We start from the raw sequence: 13,637 nt of genomic DNA on the forward strand, positions 1-13,637 counted from the left end.
GTTGAGAAGATTTATTTTTGCTGCTTGGGGCTTTTTTATTGGCTTACTGTTTTCATTAGTTTTGAAACACCTGCGGGGCAGTTGAAGACCCTTTATATTACCTTTCTTTCCTGTCACTTCAGTGCTTTCTGGAATATAAGACTGCAATCTGTAGAGATATATGTAAGACTTTTTCTTAAATCTTCTTCTGTTATACTCCATCCTGGTGATGTTTTTAAAGCAAAATGCCATCTTCAGACTTTGAGTTTAGGAGGTGTCTAAATTTGTGAAGAAATATGTGTTTGAAATTGTTCCGAAGAATGAAACTTTATATTTGTATGTTAGTCCCCAAGTGGTGTGGCAGTTACTGTGCTGAACTAACACTTCTTCCTCTTATTTGAATAGGTCAAAACATGGTTGTCGGGAAAATGGGATGGTTGCCAGAACATCAGTCTGTGATGAGTGCCATACTGCATTACTCTTTGAATGGTGGAATACATCTTGGGATTCTTCAGGGGTGCTTAACGTGGTACAAACTGTACCGTACAGCTGCTTAGCATCTTAAATGTTTGCATTCGTACATAATTATAATGGTCTCCTGGGGGAAGTGGAAGAGTCTCTTGAAGCTGAAACTTGTGGATATTGTAGAAAATGCTGCTGAGACCAGTTGGATTATATCAGAACCTGACATCCAAGTTCTGCAGCTGATGAAAGGTATGCTTCTCCCCTGTTACAAAAGTACTGTGTCTCGTACATCAAAATACTAAGTGCGTTGTCTTTGTTTTAAACAAACTTGCCTTGTAAACTTTTTTCTTTTTTTTTGTCTTTGCCTTGCTATTGATACCTACTGATAGTTTGGAGTGGTGTAATCTGACAGAAATGGTTACTAGTGGTTTGACAATGTTTATATCTTAAATGTAAAAGGAAAAACCAAATGTGAAAGTTTTTTTGTTTTCATAGTTAACTTATATTTTCAAGATAATGACTTCACTAGGTCTATGAGTGCTTAGCAGCTCTAGAAAATGAGACTAGTCAACTTTTAAGAAAAACAAACTAAGGACAATTTAAACAAAGCTTTTCTGCAGTCCTGATCTTCCAAATAGCCAATTTTGTTTGAAGACATCACTATTTTGAACTCAAGAATGCAACCGTCTATTATTTAACCTCTCTTCATTCAAACAGCAACAAAAATCTTATAGATGGCTTGTGTTGGGGAGAGAGAGAGTAAATAAAACTATTTCAGTTAAAAATTCAAGGAATCATTTTGCTTCATATGTTTTTAAAGTTTTGATTTAAGGCTTCTTGCAGAGCCTGTTTGAATCCTGAATGTCCTAGTACTGAGAAAGTCTGTTGGATAAAGTTCAGTGCTCTGTTTTCTTCTTATTTTATGATATAATCAATGTACAAAAATGAAATGGAAACTAGTGGAGAAAACAAGTGGTTAAAGAGTTATTAATGAATAACAACTTATTCTTGAATCTAGATGAAGTGTTAATCCAATAGTGAGGAAATCATTGAGCTCCTTAGTGAAAGATGGTAACAGCAAAGCAAATTTTAAAAATATTTAAAATCTGATCATTTTATACCTGTTTTGTGCACTTCGTTATAGCTTAAAATGAATGACATGAAAATAGTCGGGTTTGCTGCATGTTTCAGCTCAACTGATTGGTTCCAGCCTAAACCGTATGTAGGGCAGACAAGTATTCATAATCTTAAGGAAAGTGCTGAGCTGGCTGGCCTACTTTAGAGCAAAACAGAAATCTGAACTAATAATCACTTGTGATCCTTTCCAATTGTAAACAGAGATACAAGAAGCAATACAGTTCTAATTTCCTGGTTCTGATTGTGTTTTAATAAAGACCTACACTTAATTTTCTCGATTATTGAGGATAAGCTTTCTGTTGCGTACTGAATGCAATTAGTGTACATTTAGATTTACGTTTGCAATACTATTCTGCATTTATACTGTTTTTGAACTTTGCATGACTTAAGTTAGCCATATGAAAGTCTTCAATTTGAAGTCTTGGAAATGGAAAGTCTTAGGCTGTTTGTGGAAAGAGAAAACAAAGAGTAATAAATGGATTGTGCTGGATAAAAATACTTAGAGCTGCTATCTAGTGTCATCTTGGAAAAGAAGCCCAGTCATTATGTGTCTGTATTTAAAGGAAATCAAAACTGCAGTCTTTTTTTCTTTCTGTGAAGATTTTCTTCTAGTTCAGTTTCTTTTCAGGCACTTGTCATTCTTTAGGAAAACCATACTGGACAGAAAGTTACACTTCATTTATTTACATGAAAGCTATTAATTTTCATCAACACTGAAAACCGATGGGAATTTTTACTTACTGTTATTGTAAATAAAGACTACTCCTTATCTTAGCTTCATCTGAAAGTTCGTGTGATTGAATATAATAATTGCCATAGAATTCTAGATATATTATGCAAATTATTAAAGGTATTTGTGCTTGCTTATATCTGGAATATTTCAAATTTTAATAACTTGGTGACAAACTGTTAAGATTTACCGCTTATTGGTCTTCAAATTTCTTTGGACTCTTTCCGATAAAATGAAAAGAATCATTCTCCTATTTGGAGATGAGATCTGCAGAAAGGGAAAAAGCAGGGCCAGCTAGGAAATGTTGAGTGCAGTAGTTCCCAGCTGGTAGATGTGCTGCATCAGTGGGAGATGAGACCCTTGTGGGGAACATGCTTTCTGGGGTGCCCTGGCCAAAGTGTCTCCTGGGAGCAGACCCAGCAAAAGAGTCAGATGAGGCAGGGGTTGGTTGGGTGGAGGCTGAGCACTGTGGCAAAGGAGCAGCACTTGGGCCCTGGAAGGGGACTTGTAGGTGAGCTCTGAACACCCCCTCACAAGCTTACCCTGGAATGTGTAATCTGGTAGCAGAACTTACAGCTAAACGTAATTAAACCAAATCCAGACAATCAGAACAGTGATTCCTCCTTTGAACTGTGCTCTCAGTTAAGAAAATCTTCTAGCCAATGTACTTGGTTGTTTCAGAAAGTGTTATGCTTTATGTAACTGAGGTGAAAGTAAACATGAGGGTGTCTCAGTCCAGCTGAGCCTGTGTGTGGAAGGGATTTAATAGGCTGCAAGGGGGGCTTTCGTGGTGTGGTATGTGTGTGCAGGTGAGTTACAGTGGTGGAGTTGTGTGTTGAGAAGAATGGGCAGAGGAGAAAAGGGCAGGTTTTGTAGCTGTCAGATTTTTAGGTGGAGGAAGAGGTGATATATGGAGTAACTTCCTGTCAATTAACATCTAGAAGGGTAGGAAGAAAAATGTAGTAAGGACTTCATTTCTTTGATTGTTCCTCCCCTTTAGTTGAAGTGTTTTTCAGGCTGCATGAACTCCAGAATTCCCAAGTGAGGTAGAAATTTCTGTGGACCCACGTGTACCCCACTGGTTCATGACACAAAATGGAGATGGGGATGCTTTTGTGAGGGTGTGCTGCCTTTCATCCCTCCTGTGGGAGGCCCCACTCCTGGCAGTGAAGGACAAAGGAGCCTTGTTCTCTGGAGGCTCTATCAGAGTGTCCTCCTCAGGATGAAGAGGCATGGTTTGACTCTTGAGTAAAATTCTGTGAGAAAGCTTCTAGAAATACAATTGTAAGTCCTCGAAAGGGTTCCCAAACAGTCCAAAGAGTATTGTGCAATTATGAGGAGGCTGGCTTGGTATATAGTGACTTCACAATCTTCACTGAGAAAGTGAGGTAGAAGCTATAGGATTGGGCATGTTACTAGAAGGGTTGCATAGAAAATGGTATTGATAATAGTGTCTGGGGTTTTTTCCTCCTTATTTTGCTGAGGGCTAGTTGAATCTCATGTGCTGAATCATATAGCTTACTATAGTAGAAATCACAATTACAAATACGATGTTTCCTTTTTTTTTAATTTTTCTGCATTCACTTGTTTGCCACCTTATCATGCAAATTGAGGTACAGTACTCTTACAGAAGCAATATAACCATTGGAGTAAAGTTGTTTCTATTTAGCTGGAAAGGAGAGAGTTTCTGCCTGAAATTTGGGGGTGTGTTTACACAAACCCCAACTCCCCACACCTTCTATTACAGTTATGCTTGAGAAATAATTGCATGAAAACTTATAATGAAAATGAAGCTTCCAACATGTGACCTGCTTTCTGTAAAATGCTCTCAGTTGTGTCAGGACAGAAGCATATGGTGTCTGGCATAGTTTTCTGTTTCTTGATTGGATTTATTTTGCGTAAACTTCATGTTCATTGTCATGACATGAAATTTATCAAAAACTATTTGTGAAGCCTGAGGTGGGATGCTGTTGTGTTTGAGACCTTGACCTTTCCTTGATTGAAAGGCATTGATGTGTTTGGGTTTGGTGGGGGGAATGGATAAGCTAGAGGGATTTAGAATATTTTAATACAAAATAAGATATGGTCTTTGAGGACAGGGACAGTACTTCCTCTGAAATGTTACAACTGCTACAAGTGTGGATTCTGTATTTATATCCATGAATATTGCAGTTTAGTGAGAACAGTTACGTTTAATTCTGCACAAAAGAGAAAAGAAGAGAAAAAGTTCCTACCTAGTCCAGAAGTGCTGGTCTAGGCACTTTTTTTTTTTTTTTTTTTTTAATTTTTTTCTGAAGCCATAAGTCCTGCATGAGGCGATGAGTGTGGTGTTGCTCTGGATGTCAGCATTACTTCTCCTGCAGGGATAAGAGCGCAGTGAAGTAGAACCACAGATGTTTTCATAGAATTCCTCAAAGGCATGGGAGGTGTGCGGACGTGGAGGGAGGAGCCATATGATTGCCACAAAATGTAATAAGTGGGCAATGGGAGTGGGTAAGATAAAGATGGAGTCTGACTTGATTGTGAGCTAGTGATGATTGGTGAGGAGAGGAAGCAGTAAGGCATTTTGAAGATGAGGGCTAGTTGCTAGTGATGGATGGAATAGAGAAAAGAGAGGTGGACTTTGTGGGGATGGGTGAGAAGCTGTGATTATTTATGTGTCTGGAGGCCTCTACCATCAGAGAATTTCTAATAGGAAAATGTAGTGAAATCTTTAAACAGCTGTGGCATAGGTTGTAAATATCTCAGGAATCAGTAGTATTGGCATCTTTTTAGTGTATGATAGAATTGTGCTCTTTCATGCTGTAAAAGGAAACAAATATAACTTTACCTTTGCACCTTTTGAATGAAATTACTCCCAAAATCAGTGTAGTCTTCAACTGAGGATACAAGTTAATGTCCTGTTTTGCTTTGCAGTGCTGTGCAAGGGAAGAATTCATTTAGGTAAGCAGTTCAGGAGTCCTATGTGTTATTTTCAGATTATCTCAGACATGAGACTTTGTGTGGAGGCTCGTTAGTTATCTTTCAGAATTTGAAAATGTGTTTTTAGTTGGTACCAGTGCTGCTCTGTGCACATGCTCCAAAAATAACAAAAGTTGTGATGGCTCCAGAACACCTAAGAAGGTACCCTAGATTATGCAGCAAACATTGTGGTGTATCTAAGCAACTTGCTGCTTTTGTGCAGCATGTGTGGTGTGGCCCCATGTAGGGTGTTAATTTAGACCTGTAAGCTACTTTGTGTAATTGTGCTACTGGACTTCATCTGTCAATCGTTGCTTCTCTGCTGAGCTTGTTGTGATGTAGCTTCAGCTCTTCTGGTGCTGGAGAGGACCTGAGCTGGTGGTAGCTCAGGGGGATTTTCCTTGAGCTCTCTTGTCATGGGCTCAGTTGTGGCTTTGTAGAGAGGCTGTTGTTTTAAGGTTTTGAGCTTCAAGCATTGGAAGATGCACTCTCTTGCCCTTAAAAAAGTTGCATTGTTTTTTTGTTAAAAAAGATAGATAAGAAAGATGATGAAAGATGCGTTATCTCTGGGGCTTAAGTTTGCCATATTCAAAGTTTTATGATGCCATATAGCCAAGAGCTTTATTCATTTGAGCTCCTGGACTAGAGTATGTTTAGATATGGGTCCTTACCAAAAGTCAGACATTGGAAGGAAGGGTGGTTCTGGTTCACAACTTTTTTTTTTTTTTTAATTTATTGAAATCCATTGCACTTGCAAAAGAAGGAACGAAAGAAATGTAATTCTAAACACAAAAGCTTATTCTTTATCACATCACCTTTCAGCTTCAGGATTTTTATACATTATTTTAATTGTCTTAAATCTATTCATTATATGGCTTTATCGTTTTATAGCTTTCCTTTTGCATACAGGTTAAAATCTATGTCCTAAATCATGGCAGGGCTTGATATGTGTCTCCTGCAGGAATTCCAGTGCTTGGGCAGTGCAGGAAGGGGTCTATAACCTGGTGTATGTTTCTGACAGCAGTTCACCTAGTAATAGGACTGAAAAGGAAGTTTTAAGGGCAGCAATAAGAGAATATTGCTCCCATTCCCCCAAGAAACAAATGAACAATTTGCTCAATGTCTGCTGAGATTGGTTTTGGACCACACAGTGCATCTAGGTGCAAGATTAATTCAATACTAATTTGTTTAAGATATCTTATTTAATGAAATTCACGATTAACATCTTGTATGCATTTTAGTGGGTAGAAGCTTAAAACTAATACCTGAAATATTTTCATCAGCCAATCTGGGTTATCCAGTGCAGTTTTTTTACTATTTAGCTACCAACATTTGAGCTGTTGTGTCTAAATCCTGTCATCTAGGTCAATTATTTGTAGAGCCAAATAATAGTTGCTGTTGGCTTCAGCAGTGATACTGATGACTGGTGTTTTTGGAAAATCAGGTCAGACACCAGAGCATCAGTGAGTGTATACACATACATTACATGTTTATATTTTGGATAAAAAATGTCATATACATACACATATACATGCATATCATGTAGTCCAAAACCAAAGGCGTAGTGCCTGTGGCAGCTTCATGACGAAGACAAGTGATTTTCCCCCTCTGTTTGAACCAGTGTCTTGTTCATTCCCAAACCTTGCCTCTTGTTTTTTGTTGGTGGTCTTCAATGCTGTGGTCCCTCTTTGTTTTAGATTTTAAGTACTTAAAATGAAACACGTGCCCTGCTAAAATTTAAGTTTGCTTCTTAAAATACATTCATCCCATGTGTATTTTTCTGATGAGTTAAAAACCATACAATGAAAAAGCATCTATGGAATAAGTAGTGGTCAGGCATATACTGAAAGAATTCACTGTAAACAGTTGTAAAACAGTTTCAGTCTCAGGCATACTTCTCACTCCTCCTCCACACCCCTCCAGAAGAGACCACTGAAAAGCAAGTAGGCACAGCTGAAATGTACCTTTGACAGGCACTTAAAAAAATTAGTTTCTTCAGCTGGTAATCAATATGGCTTAATTTTTGACATGTTAATGTATAATGTATATATGTATGCACCCACTATATCTGTTGGTTTGATGGAATTCATTGCTTTAAATTATGTGCAGTGTAATACTTGAAGTGACTAGAGGAGATTTTTATTTTTTTTATTTTTTTTTTTATATCTTCTGTAGGAGTTGTTGTGAATGCTATCAAAACTGTGTGTGGAATGTTACTTGCTGTGGACTTCATGCAGGGTAGGTGTATTAGAGGCTCTCTGTTTGAGACATGTGATAGGATGTTTGCAAAGGAAGACCAGAACCATTCCCAGATTGATTTCTTTGCATTTGCAAATGCAGAGAAATCAATCTGCCGCTTTGACCCTGTATGCAATCTGTATGCAGTCTGCTGCTTTGACCCTGCAACGTGCAATCTGCTGTATTGCATGTTGCAGCTGAAATAGGTTTTTTTTTCCCCTGAACACTGTTGCAAAAGTCAATACGTTAAGATATGACACATCAGAGAGAATAGGACAGAAAAGAGGCAGAATAAGAATTCATTCTTTTGCGGATTTGCGTGTTTGAGGTTACTGCACAGGGTTATGCATCTTGAGCATTTTCTTAAAGTGTTGGTACAATCCTGTGAAGCCTAGTTGGGCTGTCTGATGACTCTGTAGGAGAGCATATTCTAGACATTGAAAAATGTCATTATTAAAAATAAGGACTTACAGACACACTGTGGTCTGGTAGGTAGTTTCTGAAAATGAAAGGGAGGGGAGCTCTCTGATTTGTTGCTCTTCTGTATCAGAAATGGTATATCTGGGTAATAGTTGCTGGATTAAAGCAGTGTATATTCTAGGCTTCTGATTGTTTAGTGTGAGTAGTGCTGTGCAAACACCTCAAAAATTGCCAGGAGCCGTTTTGCATTTAACATTTTCATTTGTTGTGGGCAGTAGTATGTCCATGACTTGTGCAAGAGGAGGAGGGTGTCGGTATTTTTATTTTTTATACTGCTTCCAGGCTGAAGAGAATTATGAAGAAAACCTAGTTATTTCAAGTCAGTTCCTGGATTAACTTCTTGGCAAAAACTTGTTATGGATCATATTTTGCTATCACTGCAAAACACAATAAGTCAAATAGGGTATCTCTAGTTCTGTTTAGGTAAGATCAATTTCTTCCATGAAAACCACAAAGAGAATATCTGTGAGGAGGCTGGAGTTGAATATAGTATAATAACCACGTACCAGAGAAATACTTGATTGTAGTTAGTTTTTGAGGGAGTTTCAGCCACTTAGTGTGTGTCTGTAAAGAGAACCAGGGTGCGTTCATTGGAAGAATATTGGTATATCAGTTGGACAACAAATGTTGTTGTGTGTATTTTTAGTGACTTTTTACTTAATCTACCTCTTGTCTTGGCGTTCAAATATGAGAAATATAGACTGAAGAATATTGTCATAAACAGTTGATGTCTGCTTCTGGGTATAGGCACATACTTGCTGCATAGCAGAGCTGGCAGAATCTATAGGCATTACTGGCTGACTTATTTTTTGTTTTCCCAAGAAGGAAGAGGAACAAACAATTCATTAAGCATAGTAGAACATTTCTTTCATCTTATAATTTTTATAAGGTTCTTGTTCTGTCTTGGCTCTTCAATTCTTGGAGTTAGAATTGCTATGCTAGCTGCACATGCCTTATTATTTCACATTGAAATAAGTAGAAATTGTATTTGAAAAAATTCAGCATGAGAATTCTAAACCAGTTAGTATTAATTTTAAAATGGAATCTCATATATCAAGGGCCAACATATTTTGTTTGTGGAAAATTATCAGTATAGAAGCTCTCTGTATCTTGAACTGAAATGGTTTTTAATTTATGCTTGATTCTTCTGCTAGGTTAATGTTAATTAGTTTAACATGTCACTCATAAAAGATGTCATAGTTGAATCATTGTGTAGGTAACAAATCTTGCACTGGCGAGCAATGAAGAAATATTACCTCTATTAAAACCCACACTTAAACTGTGGAGTCAGTAAGGGCTTATGACATTTTGCAGTTATCCAGCTTAATGCATTTTAATGCCTTCGGTGGTGTGAGGTTTTTTCTTGGGAGGCTCTGTGGGGGATAAGCAAGCGAGGCAGTTCTTTCAAATTATGCAATGCAATATATATAGTGTAGCCTGTGCCAAGTGAGAAACCTGGTAGAAATGCTGGCTCAGGCTGAGGTTAGGGCCTGGATACTGTGACACCAATTCAGACTTTAAAAAAAAAATAAATCTATCCAGTGTTGGGTTATCCAAAGGAAATATACATAAACAGTGGTAAAAAAGCTCAAATATGCTTATATTTAGAACCCAAGTAATTTGATATTAACAACACAGCTAAACAATTACAAGTATGCATGCTCATAATTAGCTAAATAGTTTCATACATCTCTGCCCTGAGAGAAGCATTAGAACTAGGCCTGTAGTGGAAGGCAAATTTCAGTCATAATTGAGGAGTAGTTAGTGTGACTCCATAATCCTTTTTTTCAAAATAATCCCCCAGCCTCCTGGAGGAGGTGATGATGTGATGCTGCCAGCTGTGAGCCTGTGCTGAGTCCTAGCATCCTACTTGGCCGTTACAGGTATTCCAGGGTATGTGATGGGCGAGGTAAGTTAGTCTGATCAGACCTCTAGCCAAAAGTTGCTGCCCACATTTATTTATTTATTTAAACCATTGGCATCTGAATGGCAATGACCGATTGAAAATATATTTTAGAGTGCTATTGCTTCCTCTGCCTGAGGAAGCCGGGGTGAGCGGAAGGTGTCATATCTTGAAGGCTGGTGGAGGTTTCACTTGAACAGCACAGGCAGGCATGGTCAAGAGCTTTACATCTGAAATGTTAACATGAAAATATTTAATAAACCTTCTCCATTGCTAAAGGCCGTAAGCACTTACATGGCACAGGGGCAAGGCCAGTCACTCCAGTATGCGGCAGAGAATGTCTGAAACTTTGGAGGGCACCTACCAGTGCAACTCAGAATTCATAAAGCAATGAACCAGATGTGTTTTCTTGCAAATTGCGTTTGTTTCCCTGTAAAGCAGATTACTGAAGCTTTGTGGCCAGATAAACATGGTGAGGTTGATCTTATGAAAGTAAACAGCCAACATGTTCTAGCATCTCAGAGTCTGAACATGGGAAGAAACTAGGTAATTTAACTCTAATATTTTTAAGTATTCTGTGAAATTCAGTGTTTCAAATCTGAGAAATTGCAGCTTTGCAGCAGGTGGAGCTGGCAGAAGGAGTGTTCTTCTTCTGCCTCCTTTCAAATTGTATGAACATTTGAGCTCCTTGGGACTGTTTGTATCTCTGTACTGCAGTAGAAAGCGGAGCTGGTGATTATTTTGTAGTGTGAGGATTCAATTTTATTAATAAAAATATACTGTTCTTTGACATCCTGCTTTACGGCTTATAACACGGGTGTGTTTATTGAGTGTCTCAGCACAGTTAGGTGAAGATGTAAGACAACTATCCCTTTGAAGTGACTACAATATTCAATGTGTCACCCTGACCTTTTAGTGAGATAATCACTGTTGTATATGTAACTATGAACATTAGGTTTTCTTTAGTTAAAGGAGACCTCTTTCTATGAACACGTTGCTCTTAAGGTGATGTTTTCTGAGATGGTTCTATTTTAGCTTCCTTAGCCATTTGTTCATTCATTTGTTTGCTATTATAAATTCTGGTTACCACAAGAGTTGAAAAATTGTAGCAAACAAGCGACTTCTTTCTGAATTTGCTTCTCACCTTGGATTTGCACTAAGCTTTCAGACTTCCTTTAATTTTAACCATGAAAACTGAATATATTACATTAATTTTATTAACATCAAAAGGCTTCAAATTGTTCACATGTAGCTCTTAAAATTTATAAAGCAGCAGTTTAAGACTTTGAAATTCTTAACAGATGCTCAGCTACGTTCTCAGTATTTGAGCTTAAAGCAGAAAGAATTTAACTCAATTATAATAATGTAAACCTTTCCACTTTGCTTTGCATAATTAAATATTTTCATTTACATAGCACAGAAGTTTAACATTCTAAACAGGGTAGATAAGCAGAAGAAAAAAGCAGACAAAGATGCATCTTTAATGCATGCAGAGTAGTAATGCACTTGCTAGTAATCTTACTACACTTATTAATAATAACTTCAACTATAAAGCCATATGCAAATTCCTGTGAATATAGATTCTATTTAATATGTGGAATTTATTTTTTTTTAATTTGTGTGCATCTCCTGAAATATGCAGTAAAATACATTAAAACTGGAGCAGAAACACAGTAACCTTGATATCTTCTTCTACTTCATGTTTTAAAATATTAATTAGTAAAACAGGTCTGAGGAAAATTAAGGCATCCTTTTATTTATTTGGCCAACTTATGTGGATACAGGAAATGGCTTGAGTGTGCCCATGTAGAAGTCTGTGATCCTACTGCTGGAGGAAAAAACTATGCTACAGGTGGTTGTTACTATCACTTTGAGTAATGCCGTGTCTCAGATTCACCAACCTGCTGTCAGAGTACCATCTCCATGGTATAAGATGAAGCGTCAGGTATTTTGAGGACTATATAATAGACCCAAGATCTGCAAATAAACAGCTGCACTTTTCTAAGTTACTGCTGATTGTCAGGTCCAAGAATTTTATTGGTAGAAAGGCAACTGGAAGCTGAACGTGGTGTTCTCTTAGTTTACCATTATTTCTCATTTTGCTTTAGCTGTTGACTGTTTTGCTGGTTTTCTGTTGTATTCTTGCTTCATTAGACTTGTACTACATTTCTGAAGGGTTATGAGAAGTTTGCATAACCCTTATGCAAAGGGTTATGAGAAGTTATGATGAAACTGCGTAGCTCAGGAAATCATAGTATTCTCTAGATTTTTGAGTTGTTTTGTTGCTTAGGAGAAAAATGGGTTTGTTTTGGTTTATATTGAATTATGTGTAATGAATGTATTGGAGAAGTGTCAGTGTTGTCGTCAGATAAGTTGTTTTTGTGTACGAGGGGTAAACATGGTTCTGTTCTTGGTTTATCAACTGTATGTCTTAGATGTGTTGCCTTCCAGCTGGTTTTCTGTTATCATATTATCTCTGGCTCTGTTTGTGCTCATTTACAAGTGGATTTTACTATACTGAGGCATCTTGGGTGAGATAGGGAATTCTTTGAGTATGTGAGGTGAGGCACTTACCTGATTTTCTATGTGCATGAGGTAGGATTTGTTTTCTTTTGGTAGAAAGAATCCAATTCAGAGAGCTCTGTGTAGAAGGTAGGCAAATACCTTTCTTGCTCACTGGATTTTGTTCACAATTATCTTATGAAATGTGGCTTAATTTATTACAAAAGTAACATGTTACTGCTTTGCTAAGCCTTTCTCTCTCCCTTAAAGTAATTGTGTGCCCATTTTTCATTTAAAAGCTAAACAAAAAACCCTTTACCTGACATCCTGAAAATAATATTGGAACATTAGACCTTGGGAGTCTCTGGAGTGAAACCATTTGTGTGGTAGGTGCACTATTCTCAGGTTTGTTTTTGTCCAAAAGTTTAGGGAGTGTATACACTTTCCACTTCCCAGGTCCTTACTGATTTGTGGATGATTGGGTCCAAGTTTAACTATTTGCCTGTAATCTCTGGGGATTAGAATTCCTAGATGTTTTAATACCTGTAACTGTAGCTAGAAGCTGCAGTGAGTAAGCAAGTCCTGATTTATGTGCATTTAATTAATCCTAATGCCTGGGATTTGTTCCAGTAAATTCACACATCTGAGTGAGTGCCCAAGGTTTTCAATGAACTCTTATAATTTGCATATTGACCTTTGAGGGTTGGAGACTCGAATCAGGGGATCATCCACATAAAACATAGCTCTTTTGTGGGACCTGTTTTAGTATTAATATTTTTCAGACCATGGCTCTGATTATGTTGAAGAGGGGCAAGGGGAGCAGATGTTCTTGCTTTTTTCTTGGTTTTGAGAAGTATGGGGTTTTTTGGGGGGTTTATTTTTATTTTAGAATACAGGTTGAAAAACAGACCTCTCCGCAGAAGTTTAATCCAACTGGGAGTTGGTCAGTGTATCTCATTCTCCTAAGAACTCTGATGGGATAATCCCAGGTAACTCCATCATAAGCTCTTCTCAGCATCTGGCAATACCACTGATGAGTGCTGTGATACTGCAGGTTGCTTGATTAGTTGCTTGAGGTTGTCTGGTCCAGGTCTGGGTGCAGTAAATCTAACCCAATGTATTTTAATAATTTTGAGTACAAACTTATTCAACTTAAAAAGTGGGCAGTAGTGGAAGAAGCTTTTTCTTGGAGTCTTTCTGTGGTGGGGATTTGGCTGCACACTGAAAGAGTGAAGTATTATC

At 37.6% G+C, this 13,637-nt stretch overlaps 1 long non-coding RNA gene across 1 annotated transcript in view; it reads left to right on the top strand.

Annotated features, from left to right (window-relative positions):
- The window catches only part of LOC135419449 (uncharacterized), a 264,674-nt gene that overhangs the window by 2,554 nt on the left and 248,483 nt on the right, over window positions 1-13,637 (top strand). The window contains exon 2 of the long non-coding RNA XR_010432997.1: window positions 385-693. This is a non-coding gene — a long non-coding RNA (uncharacterized LOC135419449). The remainder of the gene's footprint in view (window positions 1-384; window positions 694-13,637) is intronic.

The sequence above is a fragment of the Pseudopipra pipra genome, chromosome 1 (assembly GCF_036250125.1).
Source record: "Pseudopipra pipra isolate bDixPip1 chromosome 1, bDixPip1.hap1, whole genome shotgun sequence".
Lineage (NCBI taxonomy): Eukaryota > Metazoa > Chordata > Aves > Passeriformes > Pipridae > Pseudopipra > Pseudopipra pipra.